At 45.9% G+C, this 18164-nt stretch overlaps 1 protein-coding gene across 4 annotated transcripts in view; it reads left to right on the top strand.

The window, feature by feature from the left end:
- The first annotated feature begins 15148 nt into the window (after window positions 1–15148).
- The window catches only part of SH3BP2 (SH3 domain binding protein 2), a 66443-nt gene continuing 63427 nt past the window's right edge, over window positions 15149–18164 (top strand). For 2 of the 4 annotated variants that reach the window (XM_037898195.2, XM_037898192.2), the window contains exon 1: window positions 15149–15498. The gene's annotated coding sequence lies outside the window, so the exon portion shown is untranslated. Of the gene's footprint in view, window positions 15499–15914; window positions 16327–18164 lie in introns of those variants that run through there. The other 2 variants (XM_043544777.1, XM_027822482.3) reach the window with 2 other exon arrangements.

The following is an 18164-nucleotide window of genomic DNA, read 5'->3' as shown; positions in this document are numbered from 1 at the left end:
CTCATTCTTCTCTTCTGCAGACTAAACAATCCCAGCTCCCTCAGCCTCTCCTCATAAGTCATGTGCTCTAGACCCCTAATCATTTTTGTTGCCCTAGTCATGTGCTCTAGACCCCTAATCATTTTTGTTGCCCTAGTCATGTGCTCTAGACCCCTAATCATTTTTGTTGCCCTTTTTTGTTACATTATTGTAATGTTCTGGCTTTCTGTGGTGTGCAGTGACCTAGCACACTGGGGCAGGCTGGCAAGAAACAGCAGGTTGGCATTCTTCCTACTGTATCCTCATTTGACTTTGCTATGTGATACAAACAATGGTTGTAGTGTCAAAGTTATTCCTTAGAACTCCACTAGCCTCTCCTGTATTTATTTTGTTCTGAATTGTCCTTGCTTGTGCCTTTAGACCATAACAGGAATCGATTCTGTTCCTTGTTTGACTAACATTAGCTATCTAAAAATGTCATATACATTTATGATGCTAGAGAGAAAATAAAATTGCCTGTCAGTGGTAAGTCATGAATAATGGTTACTTCATATTTCCCTAACCTAATTCCAGTCTAACAAATTTTGCCACAGGGACTGTTACAGATGGGCCTGTGATATAGCATTAGCCTGGACAAATTTGCCTGGAAAATATTGCTCTTGAAATATTCTTCCAGGTCTCAAGTCAGGGACTTCTGTCAGTCCTGTTTCGCTATGTCAGTCACAGTCACTGAGTATGTGCTCTTCTGAATTGCACTGAACAGTACCATACAGTGTCCCTGATGAAACAACACTGCCTTGTTTCTTTTAGTCATGTGTTTTGCTTATTAGTTGAATTCTTGGCACATTTTTTGGACAGATGTCTACACTTGTTACAAACCCAATGCTGTCTTTGCGCTTCTGGTTGTTAAATTTGGCTTTTTAGGAACTTAGAGCTCCTTTCATTTATTGGCCGGAAGAGGGTCCAGGCCCTTCTTGGTGACTTGCTGTATCCTTTACCATCAAGAAAGTTTGATGAGGAAACCAGAACTTTCTCACCTTTACAGTTGGCACCTCTAGGTCAGAATTCAGGGTACAGGACAGTTCAGCTCAGTCTCTGTGCCCACGGCACAGATATTTCTGAGAAGCTTTCAACCTGGCTCATGCTGAGACTCCAGGTTTAAGCCTGTACACTACACTTCCAGTATTGATCCAAACCTTTCAAACTGTGCATTCAAAGCATAGGAGTCAGCACAGGATCTAATCTTGCAGAAGTTTCTAATGCTTCCTCTGCACCCAATTCAGCTCCCATTGAAGTCAGTGGCAAAAATCTCATTGGATTCAGTGGCTGCGGGGTTGGGCCCTGTGTGAGCAATGGATTTAACATGGCAGCTCAGGTGTTAGGAACCAATTAAATCAGCAAGCAAAGCTTATCAGATGGCTGCAGAAATATCCATCCATCCATGCTCTTTTATACTAATGAGGAAACAGTTTATAATATATATTGACAGTTTCAGTTGTCCCTCTAATCCTATTACTCACTGGATTTCCCCCATCTGAATCCTCCTTTCCAGTCAAAACATAATTATCCTCTTCCTCCTCTGCTTCTAGCTTCATTTTCTCCAGCTCAGACTTTTGCTTCACCGTTAACTGTACCAGAGTCGCTGATTTCGTTTTATCCTTTCCATCTTGGCTCCTTTTTCTCATTCTTTTTTTCCTCATCCACACATGGAATGACTTTCCTGAACAGATCCATAAGGCTGCTACCCTCTCCTTCTTCAGCTCCTTTCAAGAACCTCCTCTATGGTGACTGCTACCAGAAATTAGCAAACTGGGACACAAGCAGGAATAGTTTATATTATTTCTATTTTTAAAAATGTGTATTCAATTATATATATTCTGATTGCATCCATCTCCCAGATCCCTTGTAGGTTGCTTGGATTTCTAGGTCCTGTCCTGCAAGCAATTACTCATATATACTTAATTTTATACAAGTCAAAGTCTCGTTGACTTTAGTGGAACTACTTGCATGTGTAAAGCCAGGAATATGCCCAACTTCAGGATTGAGATCATAGACTGTAAGCTCTTTCGTGCAGGCACCAGGTCTTCCTATGCCCATTAGAGCCTAAATACTACTGAAATATAAATACTAAGTCATTAGTTCTTCTCTTTGTTCTCATGTTAATTATTTTCCAGTAGTTTTTTCTTTGTATTAAATAGAATCATAGAATTGTAAGACTGGAAGGGAATTCGAGCACTCGTCTAGTCCAGTCCCCTGCACGCATGGCAGGACTAATATTATCTATATTTTAAAGAAAATGAATTACCGAGGAGAGAGGGACAGATGAAAATACATCAGCCAACACAACCCTAGAGTTATGCATTAATTCTTAGCAGTGACATAGCATGTGCTTCACAGGCATGCATTGGTCCTTGCAACACTTCTGTGGGATACGTATTTCTTTCAAATGGGAAAAGTGAGACACAAGGGTGAAATCCACAATTGGTTTGAAGGGCCACCACATGGGGCAGTACAACACCCTGATGCCCCACACGATCAAGTGATGGTGTGGCCATGCAGGCTTGTCTCTGCCTTTTAGCGTACTGTGGAAATCGTCTCTGGGCCAGGCTTTCATAGGCCAGTGTTAACATTCACTTTGGAGTGGAGTTGGGGTGGAGCGTGGGGGCCAGGAGGGGCTAGTGGATCTGACTCAGGGAGGCTGCAACTCCTACTCCAGCACAGAATATGTGGATTGATGCTGCAGGGAGGCTGCCAGCAGTTCTGTGGTATGAGGCTAACATGCTCCTTCTTGCAGGCTCCACAGACACATTTCAATGGAATTAAAATGCATTCACTCACTTCTCTTTGCATGACACAGTGGGCAGATGTCTCTCTCAGGGTATGTCAACACTACAAAATTAGGTCGAATTTATAGAAGTCGGTTTTGTAGAAAGCGTTTTTATACAGTCGATTGTGTGTGTCCCCACACAAATGCTCTAAGTGCATGTAGTCGGCGGAGTGTGTCCACAGTACCGGGGCAACCGTCGACTTCCAGAGCGTTGCACTGTGGGTAGCTATCCCACAGTTCCCGCAGTCTCCACAGCCCATTTGAATTCTGGGTAGAAATCCCAGTGCCTGCTGGGGCTAAAACATTGTTGTGGGTGATTCTGGGTACATATTGTCAGGCCCCCCTTTCCTCCCTCCTTCCGTGAAAGCAAGGGCAGACAATCGTTTTGCACCTTTTTTCTTGAGTTACCTGTGCAGACGCCATACCACGGCAAGCATGGAGCCCGCTCAGCTAACCATCACCGTATGTCTCCTGGGTGCTGGCAGACGTGGTACTGCATTGCTACACAGCAGCAGTTTATTGCCTTTTGGCAGCAGACAGTGCAGTATGACTGGTAGCCGTCGTCAACGTAGTCCTGGGTGCTCTTTTAACCGACCTCGATGAGGTCAGGGGCGCCTGGGCAAACATGGGAGTGACTCAGCCAGGTCAGTTCCCTTTTAAGTTTTGTCTCATGGCGATTCAGTCCTACCGGCAGTGCATTGTCTTTTAATCAGCAGCCAGCAGAAGATGATGGCCAGCAGTCATAGTTCACTGTCTTCTGCCAAGCACCCAGGAGATGACGATGGCTAGCAGTCGTACTGCACAGTCTGCTGCCAGTAAGATGTATAAAGATAGATGAAGTGGATCAAAACAAGAAATAGACCAGATTTGTTTTGTATTCATTTTCTCCTCTTTCCCTCTGTGAAATCAACGGCCTGCTAAACCCAGTTTTGAATTCTATCCTAGAGGTTTTGAGTTCTGTCCTTGAGGGGGCTATTCTGTTTCTCGCAAAGCCACCCTCTTTGTTGATTTTAATTCCCTGTAAGCCAACCCTGTAAGCTATGTTGTCAGTCGCCCCTCCCTCCATCAGGGCAACAGCAGACAATCATTCTGCGCCTTTTTTCTGTGCAGACGCCATACCACGGCACGCATGGAGCCCGTTCAGATCACTTTGGCAGTTAGGAGTACATTAAACACCACACGCATTATCCAGCAGTATATGCAGCACCAGAACCTGGCAAAGCGAAAATGGGCGAGTAGGCGACGTCAGCACGGTGATGAGAGTGATGAGGACATGGACACAGACTTCTCTCAAAGCACGGGCCCTGGCAATGTGGGCATCATGGTGCAAATGGGGCAGGTTCATGCGGTGGAATGCTGATTCTGGGCTCGGGAAACAAGCACAGACTGGTGGGACCGCATAGTGTTGCAGGTCTGGGACGATTCCCAGTGGCTGTGAAACTTTCGCATGCGTAAGGGCACTTTCATGGAACATTGTGACTTGCTTTCCCCTGCCCTGAGGCGCAAGAATACCAAGATGAGAGCAGCCCTCACAGTTGAGAAGCGAGTGGCAATAGCCCTGTGGAAGCTTGCAACGCCAGACAGCTACCGGTCAGTTGGGAATCAATTTGGAGTGGGCAAATCTACTGTGGGGGCTGCTGTGATCCAAGTAGCCAACACAATCAAAGATCTGCTGATATCAAGGGTAATGACCCTGGGAAATTTGCAGGTCATAGTGGATGGCTTTGTTGCAGTGGGATTCCCTAACTGTGGTGGGGCCATAGATGGAACCCATATCCCTATCTTGGCACCGGAGCACCAAGCCGGTGAGTACATAAACTGCAAGGGGTACTTTTCAGTAGTGTTGCAAGCACTGGTGGATCACAAGGGACGTTTCACCAACATCAACGTGGGATGGCCAGGAAAGGTACATGATGCTCGCATCTTCAGGAACTCTGGTCTCTTTCAAAAGCTGCAGGAAGGGACTTTATTCCCAGACCAGAAAATAACTGTTGGGGATGTTGAAATGCCTATAGTTATCCTTGGGGACCCAGCCTACCCCTTAATGCCATGGCTCATGAAGCCGTACACAGGCAGCCTGGACAGTAGTCAGGAGCTGTTCAACTACAGGCTGAGCAAGTGCAGAATGGTGGTAGAATGTCCATTTGGACATTTAAAAGTGCGCTGGCGCAGTTTACTGACTCGGTTAGACCTCAGCGAAACCAATATTCCCACTGTTATTACTGCTTGCTGTGCGCTCCACAATATCTGTGAGAGCAAGGGGGAGACGTTTGTGGCGGGGTGGGAGGTTGAGGCAAATTGCCTGGCTGCTGGTTATGCACAGCCAGACACCAGGGCGGTTAGAAGAACACAGGAGGGCGCGGTGCGCATCAGAGAAGCTTTGAAAACCAGTTTCATGACTGGCCAGGCTACGGTGTGAAAGTTCTGTTTGTTTCTCCGTGATGAAATCCCCCGCCCTTTGGTTCACTCTACTTCCCTGTAAGCTAACCACCCTCGCCTCCTCCCTTCGATCACCACTTGCAGAGGCAATAAAGTCATTGTTGCTTCACATTCATGCATTCTTTATTAATTCATCACACAAATAGGGGGATAATTACCAAGGTAGCCAAGGAAGGGTGGTGGAGGAGAGAAGCTCCAGGAGGGGTGGTGGAGGAAGGAAGGACAAGGCTACACAGTACTTTAAAAGTTTAATACTTTAAAACTTATTGAATGCCAGCCTTCCGTTGCTTGGGCAATCCTCTGGGGTGGAGTGGCTGGGTGGCCGGAGGCCCCCCCACCGCGTTCTTGGGCGTCTGGGTGAGGAGGCTATAGAACTTGGGGAGGAGGGCGGTTGGTTACACAGGGGCTGTGGTCCTGCTGCCTTTCCTGCAGCTCAACCATATGCTGGAGCATATTAGTTTGATCCTCCAGCAGCCTCAGCATTGAATCCTGCCTCCTTTCAGCTTCAGCCCTCTCTTCAGCCCGCCACTTACTCTCTTCAGCCCGCCACCTCTCCTCCCGGTCATTTTGTGCTTTCCTGCACTCTGACATTGTCTGCCTCCATGCATTCGTCTGTGCTCTGTCAGTGTGGGAGGACAGCATGAGCTCAGAGAACATTTCATCGCGAGTACATTTTTTTCACCTTCTAATCTTCGCTAGCCTCTGGGAAGGAGAAGATCCTGTGATCCTTGAAACACATGCAGCTGGTGGAGGAAAAAAAAGGACAGTGGTATTTAAAAAGACACATTTTCTAGAACAATGGGTACACTCTTTCACGGTAAACCTTTCTGTTAACATTACATACATAGCACATGTGCTTTCGTTCCAAGGTCGCATTTTGCCTCCCCGCAGCGCATGGCTATCCCCTCCACCCTTAAGAAAAGCACCCTATTTCAACCAGATGACCATGAATGATATCACTCTCCTGAGGATAACACAGAGAGATAAAGAACGGATGTTGTTTGAACGCCAGCAAACATACACTGCAATGCTTTGTTGTACAATGATTCCCGAGTACGTGTTACTGGCCTGGAGTGGTAAAGTGTCCTACCATGGAGGAAGCAATAAGACTGGCCTCCCCAGAAACCTTTTGCAAAGGCTTTGGGAGTACATCCAGGAGAGCCGCGAATGCCAGGGCAAATTAATCCTTTCACATGCTTGCTTTTAAACCATGTACAGTATTTTAAAAGGTACACTCACCGGAGGTCCCTTTTCCGCCTGCCGGGTCCAGGAGGCAGCTTTGGGTGGGTTCGGGGGGTACTGGCTCCAGGTCCAGGGTGAGAAACAGTTCCTGGCTGTCGGGAAAACCGGTTTCTCCGCTTGCTTGCTGTGAGCTATCTACAACCTCATCATCAATCATCATCATAATCATCATCTTCTTCTTCGTCCCCAAAACCTGCTTCCGTGTTGCCTCCATTTCCATTGAAGGAGTCAAACAACAGGGCTGGGGTAGTGGTGGCTGAACCCCCTAAAATGGCATGCAGCTCATCATAGAAGTGGCATGTTTTGGGCTCTAACCCGGAGCGGCCGTTTGCCTCTCTGGTTTTCTGGTAGGCTTGCCTCAGCTCCTTAAGTTTCACATGGCACTGCTTTGGTTCCTGTTATGCTCTCTGTCCTTCATGCCCTGGGAGATTTTGACAAATGTTTTTGCATTTCGAAAACTGGAACATAGTTCTGATAGCACGGATTCCTCTCCCCATACAGTGATCAGATCCCATACCTCCCGTTTCGTCCATTCTGGAGCTCTTTTGTGATTCTGGGACTCCATCATGGTCACCTCTGCTGATGAGCTCTGCATGGTCACCTGCAGCTTGCCACGCTGGCCAAACAGGAAATTGAAATTCAAAAGTTTGCGGGCCTTTTCCTGTCTACCTGGCCAGTGCATCTGAGTTGAGAATGCTGTCCAGAGCAGTTTCAATGGAGCACTCTGGGATAGCTCCCAGAGGCCAATACCGTCTAATTGTGTCCACAGTACCCCAAATTCAACCCGGCAAGGCCGATTTAAGCGCTAATCCCCTTGTTGGGGGTGAAGTAAGGAAATCGATTTTGAGAGCCCTTTAAGTAAAAAAAAAGGGCTTTGTCATGTGGACTGGTGCAGGGTTAAATCGATTTAATGCTGCTAAATTCGACCTCAACTTCTAGTGTAGACCAAGGCTTAGTTTGCACACACAGTGCCCATAGAAAAAGTATGGAACAAGTTCCTAGGTATTTCCAGGTCTACAGCCGGGATACTCAGGACAAGATGCAGATATAGCCTCCTAACAGCATTCAGGTCCTCTTATCCCCCCACCTCCATTAAATGGAATCCCCTTCATTCCCCATTTATACCCTTCATTAGCATATTTAATCCGCTCCATTCTTTGCAGATTGAGATTTTCAGACTCCCAAAATATTTGGATGCCCAATTCTTATTCATCTTAATGGGAATTGCGTGTCCAAATCTCTTTAGGAGGCTTTAAAAACCTCAGCCATTAAATCTCCTAGTGTTCATGCTTTATAAGCATAAACACAAGCTAAACACCACTTTTTCTGAAAGGCCTTATCCCTTTCTTTGGCTTGAATTCACTCCCAGCAATCCTGCTGGTATAAAATAACACAAAGGTTTTGTTTACACTAACAGTAGTTTCCTATTGGAAACTTTGCAGCTACGACGTTTGTATCACTTTGACAGCATGAAAGTAATTTACTCAGCAGTAGACTGGAATTATGTTTTCCATAACTGTGTACTTTTTTTGTAACAGAGTGGAAAGAGTGGGAGGAGATCACAGTATGACGTGGTCTACTCAGAGTATTAAATAAATGGAGGGGCTTTCAGAGGATTATTAGTATTTGGAATTCTCTATCCCTGCAGATACTGGTAAAATCCACTTACTTGGATTCAAAATGGGAAAAGAACAATGAGACCAGTTTCACTGAGGGGGTATGAATGGGGATAAGTGTTTAACTGTTGTGTTTCTTGATCACATGCACAGGGTTAAATTGACCACTGCATTTTGGGTGAGGAAGAAATCTTCCCCTGATGTACCTGGCAGAAACTGCTGTTTTCCCACCTTTCTTTGGAGGACTGAACAGGAATGATCAGATAAGATCAGGTGGTCACACCCCATGCTATCAATTTCCAGCCCTTGCAGCGGATGGGTGTTGGTGAAACGTGGTCCTTCCTGTCTGTTCTCATGTATGTAATCGCCAGCAATGAGTTGCCCAGTGCCATCCTGATAAACAAGGACAGTAATTAATTTTATGACTTGCCACAGCCTTTCACTGCTGCAGGGAAACAGTGCTGAAAGGAGGAGACACAGGCCTCATTCAGACGAGGGTGATCAGATAGCAAGTGTGAAAAATCAGGGTGAGGGGTAATAGGCACCACCTATATAAGAGAAAACCCCAAATATTGGGACTGTCCCTATAAAATTGGGACATCTGGTCACCCTAACTTAGACATATCCTAGTGAATGGAAATTCCCAGCTAAAACCCCTGGGCACAATAGATTGCTCTTCCCTTCATCTAAATTTCTGTTTGTGCACATATTTCAAATACCTTCCCTCCACCCCCCACAAACACTTTGCATAAACGAAGCGGTACAATTTTTGCATTTGCTCCTCGGCTGTTTTATGTGGCTGACTGAATCTCCAGAGCTCAGTAGCATGGATAATAAGGGCCAAATGATAGATTCATAGATGTCAAGGCCAGAAGGGGTCATTGTCGTCACAGTCTGACCTCCTGTATAACACAGGCCACAGAGCTTCCCCAAAATAACTCCCAGAGCAGATCTTTTAGAAAAAGTCTAATCTTGATAGATGAATTAGGGCTTCTTCAGCAGAGGCACGTTAGAATATAGGCAGGAGAGAGGGAGCCTTTTCCCTATACGGGAGCAGCCCATAATCTGGCTCTAAATGCTTGGCAGCTGCTGCTGCTAGCAGCAGTAATGACCCCAGAAGTGTTATGTTCCCATCACCCTAGACCCAGGACTGCCATGGACATGGTGAAGGTGGGGAGGGAAACACGGCTTGTGGCCACATGCTATACAAGTGCAGAAAGTCCTCCTCACAGCTGCAGGATGTATCATGATTTACAAAGGCACAATGCCGCCAGCCATCTCTACTTTGAGGGCACACTTTATTCCCCTCCCCGAACTGCTCAGCCTCTGCAGAGCCATAATTGAGCCCTAAAATAGATTGACTTAAATTAACTGCAATATGTTTCAGTATTAGTGTAATTAGTGTGAGACTAAAGGTGATATGTATCAGAGGGGTGGCCGTGTTGGTCTGTATCCACAAAAACAATGAGGAGTCCGGTGATACCTTAAAAACTAACATTTATTTGGGCATAAACTTTCGTGGATAAAAACCCCACTTCTTCAGATGCATGGAGTGAAAATTACAGATACAGGGATAAATATACTGACACATGAAGAGAAGGGAGTTACTTTACAAGTGGAGAACCAGTGTTGACAAGGCCAATTCAGTCAGGGTGGATGTGGTCCACTCCCAATAATTGATGAGGAGGTGTCAATACCAAGAGAGGGAAAATTGCTTTTGTAGTGAGCCAGCCACTCCCAGTCCCTATTTGAGCCCAAATTAATGGTGTTAAATTTGCAAATGAATTGTAGCTCTGCAGTTTCTCTTTGAAGTATGTTTTTGAAGTTTTTTTGTTGAAGTATGGCTACTCTTAAATCTGTTATAGAATGTCCAGGGAGACCGAAGTGTTCTCCTACTGACTTTTGTATGTTATCATTCCTGATGTTGGATTTTGCCCATTTATTCTTTTACGTAGAGACTGTCTGGTTTGGCCAATGTACATGGCAGAGGGGCATTGCTGGCATATATCACATTAGTAGATGTGCAGGTAAATGAGCCCCTGATGGTGTGGCTGATGTGATTGGGTCCTGTGATGGTGTCACGAGAGTAGGTATGAGGACAGAGTAGGCAACGGGTTTATTCTAGGGATTGGTTCCTGGGTAAGTGTTTCTGTCGTGTGGTGTGTAGTTGCTGGTGAGTATTTGCTTCAGGTTGCAGGGCTGTCTGTAAGCAAGGACTGCCCTGCCTCCCAAGGTCTGTGAGAGTCAGGGATCATTTTCCAGGATAGGTTGTAGATCGTTGATGATGTGCTGAAGAGGTTTTAGCTGGGTGCTGTACATGATGGCCAGTGGTGTTCTGTTATTTTCCTTGTCGGGCCTGTCCTCTAGTAGGTGACTTCTGGGTACCCGTCTCGCTTTGTCAATCTGTTTCCTGACTTCCCCAGGTGGGTATTGTAGTATTAAGAATGCTTGATAAAGATCTTGTAGGTGTTTGTCTCTGTCTGAGGGATTGGAGCAAATGCGGTTGTATCTTAGGGTTTGGCTGTAGACAATGGATCATGTGGTGTCCTGGATGCAAGCTGGAGGCATGTAGGTAAGTATAGCGGTCAGTAGGTTTCCGGTATAGGGTGGTGTTTATGTGACCATCACTTATTTGCACTGTAGTGTCCAGGAAGTGGATCTCTTGTGTGGACTGGTCCAGGCTGAGGTTGATGGTGGGGTGGAAATTGTTGAAATCCGGGTGGAATTCTTCAAGGGCCTCCTTCCCTTCCATATGACGAAGATGTCATCAATGTAGCGCAAGTAGAGTAGGGGCGCTAGGGATGAGAGCTGAGGAAGCGTTGTTCTAAGTCAGCCATAAAAATGTTGGCATACTGTGGGGCCATGCAGTGCCACTGACTTGAAGGTATAAGTTGTCCCTTAATCTGAAATGGTTGTGTGTGAGGACAAAGTCACAAAGCTCAGCCACCAGGTGTGCCATGGCCTCATCAGGGATACTGTTCCTGACAACTTGTAGTCCATCCTCGTGTGGCATATTGGTGTAAAGAGCTTCTACATCCATGGTGGCCAGGATGGTGTTTTCAGGAAGATCACCAATGCATTGTAGTTTCCTCAGTAAGTTGGTGGGGTCTCAAAGATAGCTAGGAACGCTGGTAGCGTAGGGTCTGAGGAGAGAGTCCAAATAGCCAGATAACCCTGCCGTAAGAGTGCCAATGCCTCAGATGATGGGGCGTCCAGGTGTTGGGGCTGACCGCCCGTTACCTTGGGCTATTGTTACAGAATGGTTCGGAGGGAGCTAGTAGTGAACTGGCTTTGACCGGCCAGGCTGGCTTGCAGACACTTGACTGGATAAACAAGGAAAGAGATAAGGAAGGCCCAGAGTGTGTTGAGTGTGGGAATAGAGAGCAGTACTGTTTCTTGCCAGAGCCTCCTTGTGGGTGAATACGCCCCCCCCCTTAGAAGGAGATGATGATAAAAGCAACTATGAGAATTGCTTTAGATGAACAGTCTCACCTGCGGACCCTGGCCTTGTGGGTGCCCAGGAATTCCCCACGCTGGAGCAGTGCCTGCTACAAGCCCACAAGGACAAGGCTGGAGGGTCCAGGACTGTCCATAGCAGAAGCGGTGTAAGCATTGATTCTTGCTTGCTTGCTGGAAAGCACGTATTTAGTAATGTGTGAAGGCTGGGAAGCTTATTATACTTTGGCAATAAAACCAGTTATACTTATGTACCTGGTGTGGTATCACTGAGTGTATCCGAGCCTCCCGCTCCCCCAGGGTTTCCATGTTTATGGATCTTGGGTAGCAGATAGAATACCCCTGGTCGGGGCTCTAGAGGTGTGTCTGTGTAGATTTGTTCCTGTGATACAGCAGGGAGTTTCTTGAGCAGATGGTGTAGTTTCTTTTGGTACTCCTCAGTGCGATCAGAGGATAGTGGCCTGTAGAATGTGGTGTTCGAGAGAGGCCTGGCAGCCTCCTGTTCATAATCTGACCTGTTCATTATGACAACAGCACCTCCTTTGTCAGCCCCTTTGATTATAATGTCAGAGTTGTTTCTGAGGCTGTGGATGGCGTTGCGTTCTGTATTGCTGAGGTTATGGGGCAAGTGATGCTGTTCGTTCACAATTTCAGCCTGTGCACGTCTCCAGAAACACTCTATGTAGAAGTTCAGTCTGTCATTTCTACCGTCAGGAGGAGTCCACGCAGAATTCTTCTTCTTGTAGTGTTGGTAAGAGGGTTTCTGTGGGTCAGTGCACTGTTCAGTGGTGTGTTGAAAATATTCCTTGAGTCGGAGATGGTGAAAGTAGGCTTCCAGATCACCGCAGAACTGTATCATGTTTGTGGAGGTGGTGGGGCAGAAAGAGAGTCCCCGAGATAGGACACACTCTTCTGCCGGGCTAAGTGTGTGGTTGGATAGATTAACAATATTGTTGGGTGAGTTACAGGCACCGCTATTTTAGCCCCCTGTGGCATGAAGAAGTTTAGATCGTTTACTGTCCTTTTTCCTCTGTAGAGAAGTAAAGTGTGCTTTGTCAATGGCTTGTCTTGTTTTTGTAAAGTCCAGCCATGTGGAAGTTTGTGTGGAACATTGGTTTTGTATCAGAGTCTCCAGTTTTGAGAGCTCATTCTTGTTAAAGGTGATACGTGTCCAATGAACACAGAAGAAATACTCTATATGCAAATATTTGTTCTTATTTTATCTATTTATCTTTGTACCTGAGAGGCTTTTCTGCCTCTTTAGGGCTTTGATTAACACAACTACACAACATCTTTACATTTAAAATATTTCTATTTTTAAATGCTAAATGTATGTTTCTTGGAGGAACAGTTAGTATCTTCATATATCCAAAAAGCAAATATTCTTTACTTATATTATAGTTGCATTCAGAGGCTCCAATCAAGATCAGAGCCTCTCTGGGCTGGTTTTCTTGAAGTTTTGTTTCTGTGATTTCAGTTGCAATATATTCCCAGATGGTGACAGAAACTAACGTAAGCAGAAGGAAATTAAAGCAATACTGGCCGTAAGTCCATCTTAGCATGATAGAGTGCACATCACCTGAGAAATTCTTGAGATGCAAAGTATCTTTCAGATTCAAATTACCAACCTACTCAAGAATCTGAAAATTGGGAATGTGTTAGAATCACAATATAATCTCAGTTGTTCAAAGCACATTAAAATGTCATACTGTGTTTGTCTGGCACTTCCCTGACAAATTTTATTTTCAATCAGAATATGAATTTGAGGTTTGGCATAAATGTCTCAGCTTCTTGAAAATGAACATGCTTTCAAATATAGTCATAGAGATTGTACAGAATGGTTGTTATGAGTGTAAAAAAATATAGCAGATTTGAAATACTTTTGCATTGTGCTTGAAATTCCACCCACTGCAGAGGACTTATTCCAGGCTCTCCACACCACTTAAGCCTCAAATTAAGAACTAGGACCCAGATCCTGCAAAGACTTAGGCCTGGTCTACACCTATAATTTAGATAAATCTAGTTATGTCACTCAAGGATGTGGAAAAATTCACACCCCTGAAAGCGGTAGTTTAACCAATCTAAGCTCTGGTGTAGAGACCGCTAGGTCAACAGAAGAGTTATTCCATCAACCTAGGCTACCATTTCTTGAGGGGGTGGATTTACTACAGCAATGGAAAACCCCCTTCTGTTGCTGTATTAAGTGTCTACGCTACATTGCTACAATGGCATAGCTGGAACTTTATACGTGAGTAGTCCCCCCTTAAAGTGAATAGGATTATTTACGCTTAAAGTTAAGCATGTGCATAAGTGTTTGCAGGATCGGGGTCTAAATGCCAACCTCACTGAAGTCAATGACAAAATACCTTTAGATTACTCTGGGCTAGGATTTTGTCTCTAAGGGCTTAAGTGGTGTGGGCAGCTTTGCAGGGTCATCTGCAGTGCGGTGAATATCAACTTTTAAAACATTCAAAAGATTGGAAATGGGGAAAAATGTAAGTTTTTCATCTACTATGATACATCTACACTCTTTGTTGTACATCCTAAAACTAAAGTCAGTTATTATTAGAGTGTAAAAGTTAGTGAATAAAGTATCAGGAGTGGTAGGGAGAGGCTAATTATGTATTCACCTCAGTAGAAAGAGGTGTAGTCTAGTAGTCTGAGTACAGAACTGAGAGCCGTGAACTCTTAAATTCAAATCCTATCTCTGACAATGACTGGCTGTGCGGCTATCAGCAAATCTCTTAGGATAAAATTTTCAAAAGCTCCTAAATAGTTTAGGAGCCTAAAGTCCCATTTTCAAAAAGTGTTTTAGAGACAGATTTTTATCTAAAGATGCAGACAAGTGCCTAGTGCAGTGGAAAAAACAGTAACGTTTTTAAAAATGGCGGCAGGGGGGAACCAAAATACAACAATGAGAATATGCATTTTATTTCAATTTTTTAATTGAAAACTTAAAAACCTGAATTTTTTTTGAATGAAACTTTGTTTGAAAATTAAAAAAAAAAAAAAAAACGAACAGCTCTAGTGCATTCATTAAACCAGATTACAGATGTGTTTATTAAACTGATAATACCTTGTCCTCCTTTATTTTACAGATGGGGAACTGAGGCATAAATAAATTTAGCCCCTGCAAAAATTTATGCATGTTTCACTGCAAATATGTGGGTTGTCCTAGTGGATTCAAGTTAAACACATGATTTCACTGGGATTCCTCACCACAAGTGTAAATATATCTTTCAAAGCTCAGATCCCATGTGACAGCAAGATAATGACAGAGCTGGGACTAGAAGCCAGATATCCTTGCTCCTGCTTGGCCTGTCCTCAAGTCTCTTTAATAGCCACAATGCCCACAACAAAACAAAAGCTCGTTTACCACTGGGGTGCAAAGTGATACAGGAGCAGATCTAGACAAACACAGTCACGATCTGCTGCTGGCTTCAAAATGACTAGGAACGCATAAACCCTGGCGTGCGTACAAGTACCTGACGGGCTCGCTAAAGAAAAAAACAACACCACTTTTTTGTATGGGGCTAATAGTGTTAGGTCAGATTCACCCTCAGATTGGACTTGACAGTCCCAACATCCTTCAGACCTGCGCACTGTCACTCACGGGCCTGCCTCACCACGTCCCGTTGCAGGCAGCCCGTGATTTTCGCGGGGCGGGCTGAGCCTCTCTCCTGCATCCTACCTGCGGCCGCCCCAGCCCCGGCCCCTTCCCCGCGCCCACAGAGGTGTAGCGGGGGCGCGCGGGAGGGAGCCGCGCGGAGCCCTCCCGGGGAGGAGTCGGGCGCGCCTCGGGGAGGAAGAGCCGAGCTGGAGCAGGTGGAGGAAGCGGCCGGGCTCCAAGGGAGCAGGCAGGGGCTCGGCTCCAGCGCTGGAAGGGGCTGCGCGGCCGGGCCTCCGCTCCAGGTGCGACTGGAAGCCGGCGGCACCCAGGTGAGCTGCTGGCGGGGGGACTGAGCCACAGCGCCCGGGAAAGAGCCTGGCTGCCCCTGCTCCGCTCCGCTGCCTGGGCGGGTTGGGGGCGTTCTCCGGCTGGCTTAACCCCTTCCAGGCCGCGCCCCCGGGGATTGCCTGGCGGGGCTGTCTTTGGGGCGCCCTTCCCGTGGCCCTGGGCGAGCCTCTCGCCCCCTGCCTGCTCCTGCTGCACGGTAGGAGGGGGGCGGCCCCTCGCCTGCCGCGGGATGGGCTGCGGGGAGGCCGCTCGTGGCTCCGTCCCCGGCAGCGCGGTGCAGCAAGCGCTCTAGACTGGGGGCGGCCCCGCTCTGCTCTCCTGGCCGCGGGTGGGGTGGGGGGAGGTGTGTGTGGCATTAGTCACCAAGCGCTTTGCAGACTAAGCAGCATTGCTTAGGTCGAGGACTGCCGGGCTAATCCTGCAGCCGTAGCCTAAAGGCGGCTGGAAACTCCGATGACTCACAGTGGCTTAAAAAATGAGTTTTGTTTCAAATGCAAACATTCCCTCTTGGTGAGCCGGGCAGGTTCTGAGTTGCTAGGATCTGTTGGCGTAATGTGTGTTTTGCACCCATTATTTGGCTTCAGAGAAATTACCTGCAACAGGTCCAGGCTGGAAGCTCAGCGTACCATCCGCAGGGCTTGGAACGCGGCATGCCTGATGTAGTTGGTGCTAGAAAGGTGCTTATGGTAGGGTTGCCAACAGTCCCTTATTACAAGGGATGGCCCTTATTTCTTCATCTCTGTGTACAACAAGATCAGGAGTTGCTGAGTGCTTCAAAAAGCTGCAAATAATACTTCCGGCAAGTGTAGGTGAGTGCTGCTTATTGCTATTGCTAATATTAATTATAATAACGATGATAATATCGAGAGGAGAGGTGGGGGTGCTAAGAAAGCAGACCCTTATTTTTGACAATTTTAGCAACCCTAAAAATAGTATGCCCGTCACCCTGGTTTCTCAGAGGAAAGTCTCTGTGGTAGTCCTTAGGGGAGAATAGATCTAGCATCTGACCCTTGCAATCAGCATTCATTCCTCCTTTCAGATATCTCTTTGGTTTGTGTGTCTGCAGATCATAGAATCATAGAATATCAGGGTTGGAAGGGACCTCAGGAGGTCAGATGGAGGGAGGGACAGAGCAGCTCAGTAGGGTGAGCCCAGAAGTCTGTTGTATTTGAGGGAAAGTAGGGGGAGACTTGTATGGAAACAACTTAACGTTGTTTTCAGGTCAGACTAGATGATCACAATGGCCCCTTCTTTTGGCCTTAGAATTTGCGAATCTGAGTGGGTGCCTTGTGCTGTCTTTTTAAAAATCATCACTTTCCAACTAACTTTGAGCCTTTATGGTGTTTTGGTATTTGAATTACAAACTGTAGGCATTCACAAGTGCTTCCTGGTATTTTTCCAGTCATGTGAGAGTTAGATATTAAAGCATAAGGCTGAGAGGCTTTTTAAAGGAGAGGTGTGCAAAGAACTAGATGGCTTAAAAACATTTTCCTCAGGGACAGCGGTGTAGTAGTGGTAAGATATTCCTTAAGCCCCTGAAAGCTTTGAAGATCACTTTCCTCTGCTTTAAACATACCTCCAGTCCCCTCAGGCTTTGCAGCTAACATTTATCTGAGAAACTGAACTCTATGAACATCCCTGCTCAGGTCACCAGAGTTGGGGAAGCTGGCTTGGGTAGTAGTATGTAGTGGAATCTGGGTCCTTTAATCTTTTAAGTGACCAGCTTGAATCCAACCCAGGTCAATGATGACTGAAAGCTGTTGCCATCCAGAATTAAAGGGAGGAGGGTGCGGGGGGGAGGAGGAAAGAAGTGAATTGGCCCGCTTCTCAGTGGAAAGTTCACATTACAGAAAACACCATAATAATTGGTATGTTTTGAGCTTGTGAGTAACAGAGAAGCCCAGGAATAAATGAGCATGGGGACTTACCTGCTCTTGTACTCCTATGAGCTGGCTATCATGGGTAGGCTGTGGGCCCGTCGTTGAGGTGATGTGGAGAAGCTTCTCCTGCTGCTGTTTGTGCTGTATTTGGTCTGTAGATGAGAATCACTTCAGCTTTCAGTTAATCTGCCACTTTCCATGAGTCCTAGTATTGTATTTAGTTAGAGGTATTTAAAATAAATTATCTGATAGGCTTGCTGCTGTGAATGGCTAGTCTCTGCCTCCTACTAGCTTGTGAATCTGAGACTGGGATCTGAAATCAATTCACATGGCCAACTACATATCTCCCTTCTTATTTCTAATTTTTATTTATTTGTGCAGGAATGTATAGCTGCAGACTCTGGGGCATGTTTTATTCAGACATAACTTGCACACCAGATGCAAAACATTAATTTCCTTTTATCTCCAAAGATGTTAGAATGTTTCTCTTCCTCCCCACCCCATTTCTGTATTTCGCCGTGAGGAGGTGAGTCATTGCTCTCTAGTCAATGCCCCACTGACAGGGAGTTACTAGTGAGCCTGCATAGTGGTAGGTTAAATATTGTTTCCTTTATAATCTCATATCTGTGTGTTTTTGTTATAAATCTCCAAATGTTCAATAAACTCCTTTTGGCTTGAATTTTTTCATGCTTTGTCAAAGGCAAGAAGACAGATTTTTTTTCCTTCTTTTGGGGTGTGGAAGGAACCACTTTTTGGCTAAGGTTTAA

The sequence above is a fragment of the Chelonia mydas genome, chromosome 4 (assembly GCF_015237465.2).
Source record: "Chelonia mydas isolate rCheMyd1 chromosome 4, rCheMyd1.pri.v2, whole genome shotgun sequence".
In the NCBI taxonomy this organism is placed as follows: Eukaryota; Metazoa; Chordata; order Testudines; family Cheloniidae; genus Chelonia; species Chelonia mydas.
The sequence above is the reverse complement of the archived record's forward strand: the minus strand, read 5'-3'. Positions and strand labels throughout refer to the sequence as shown.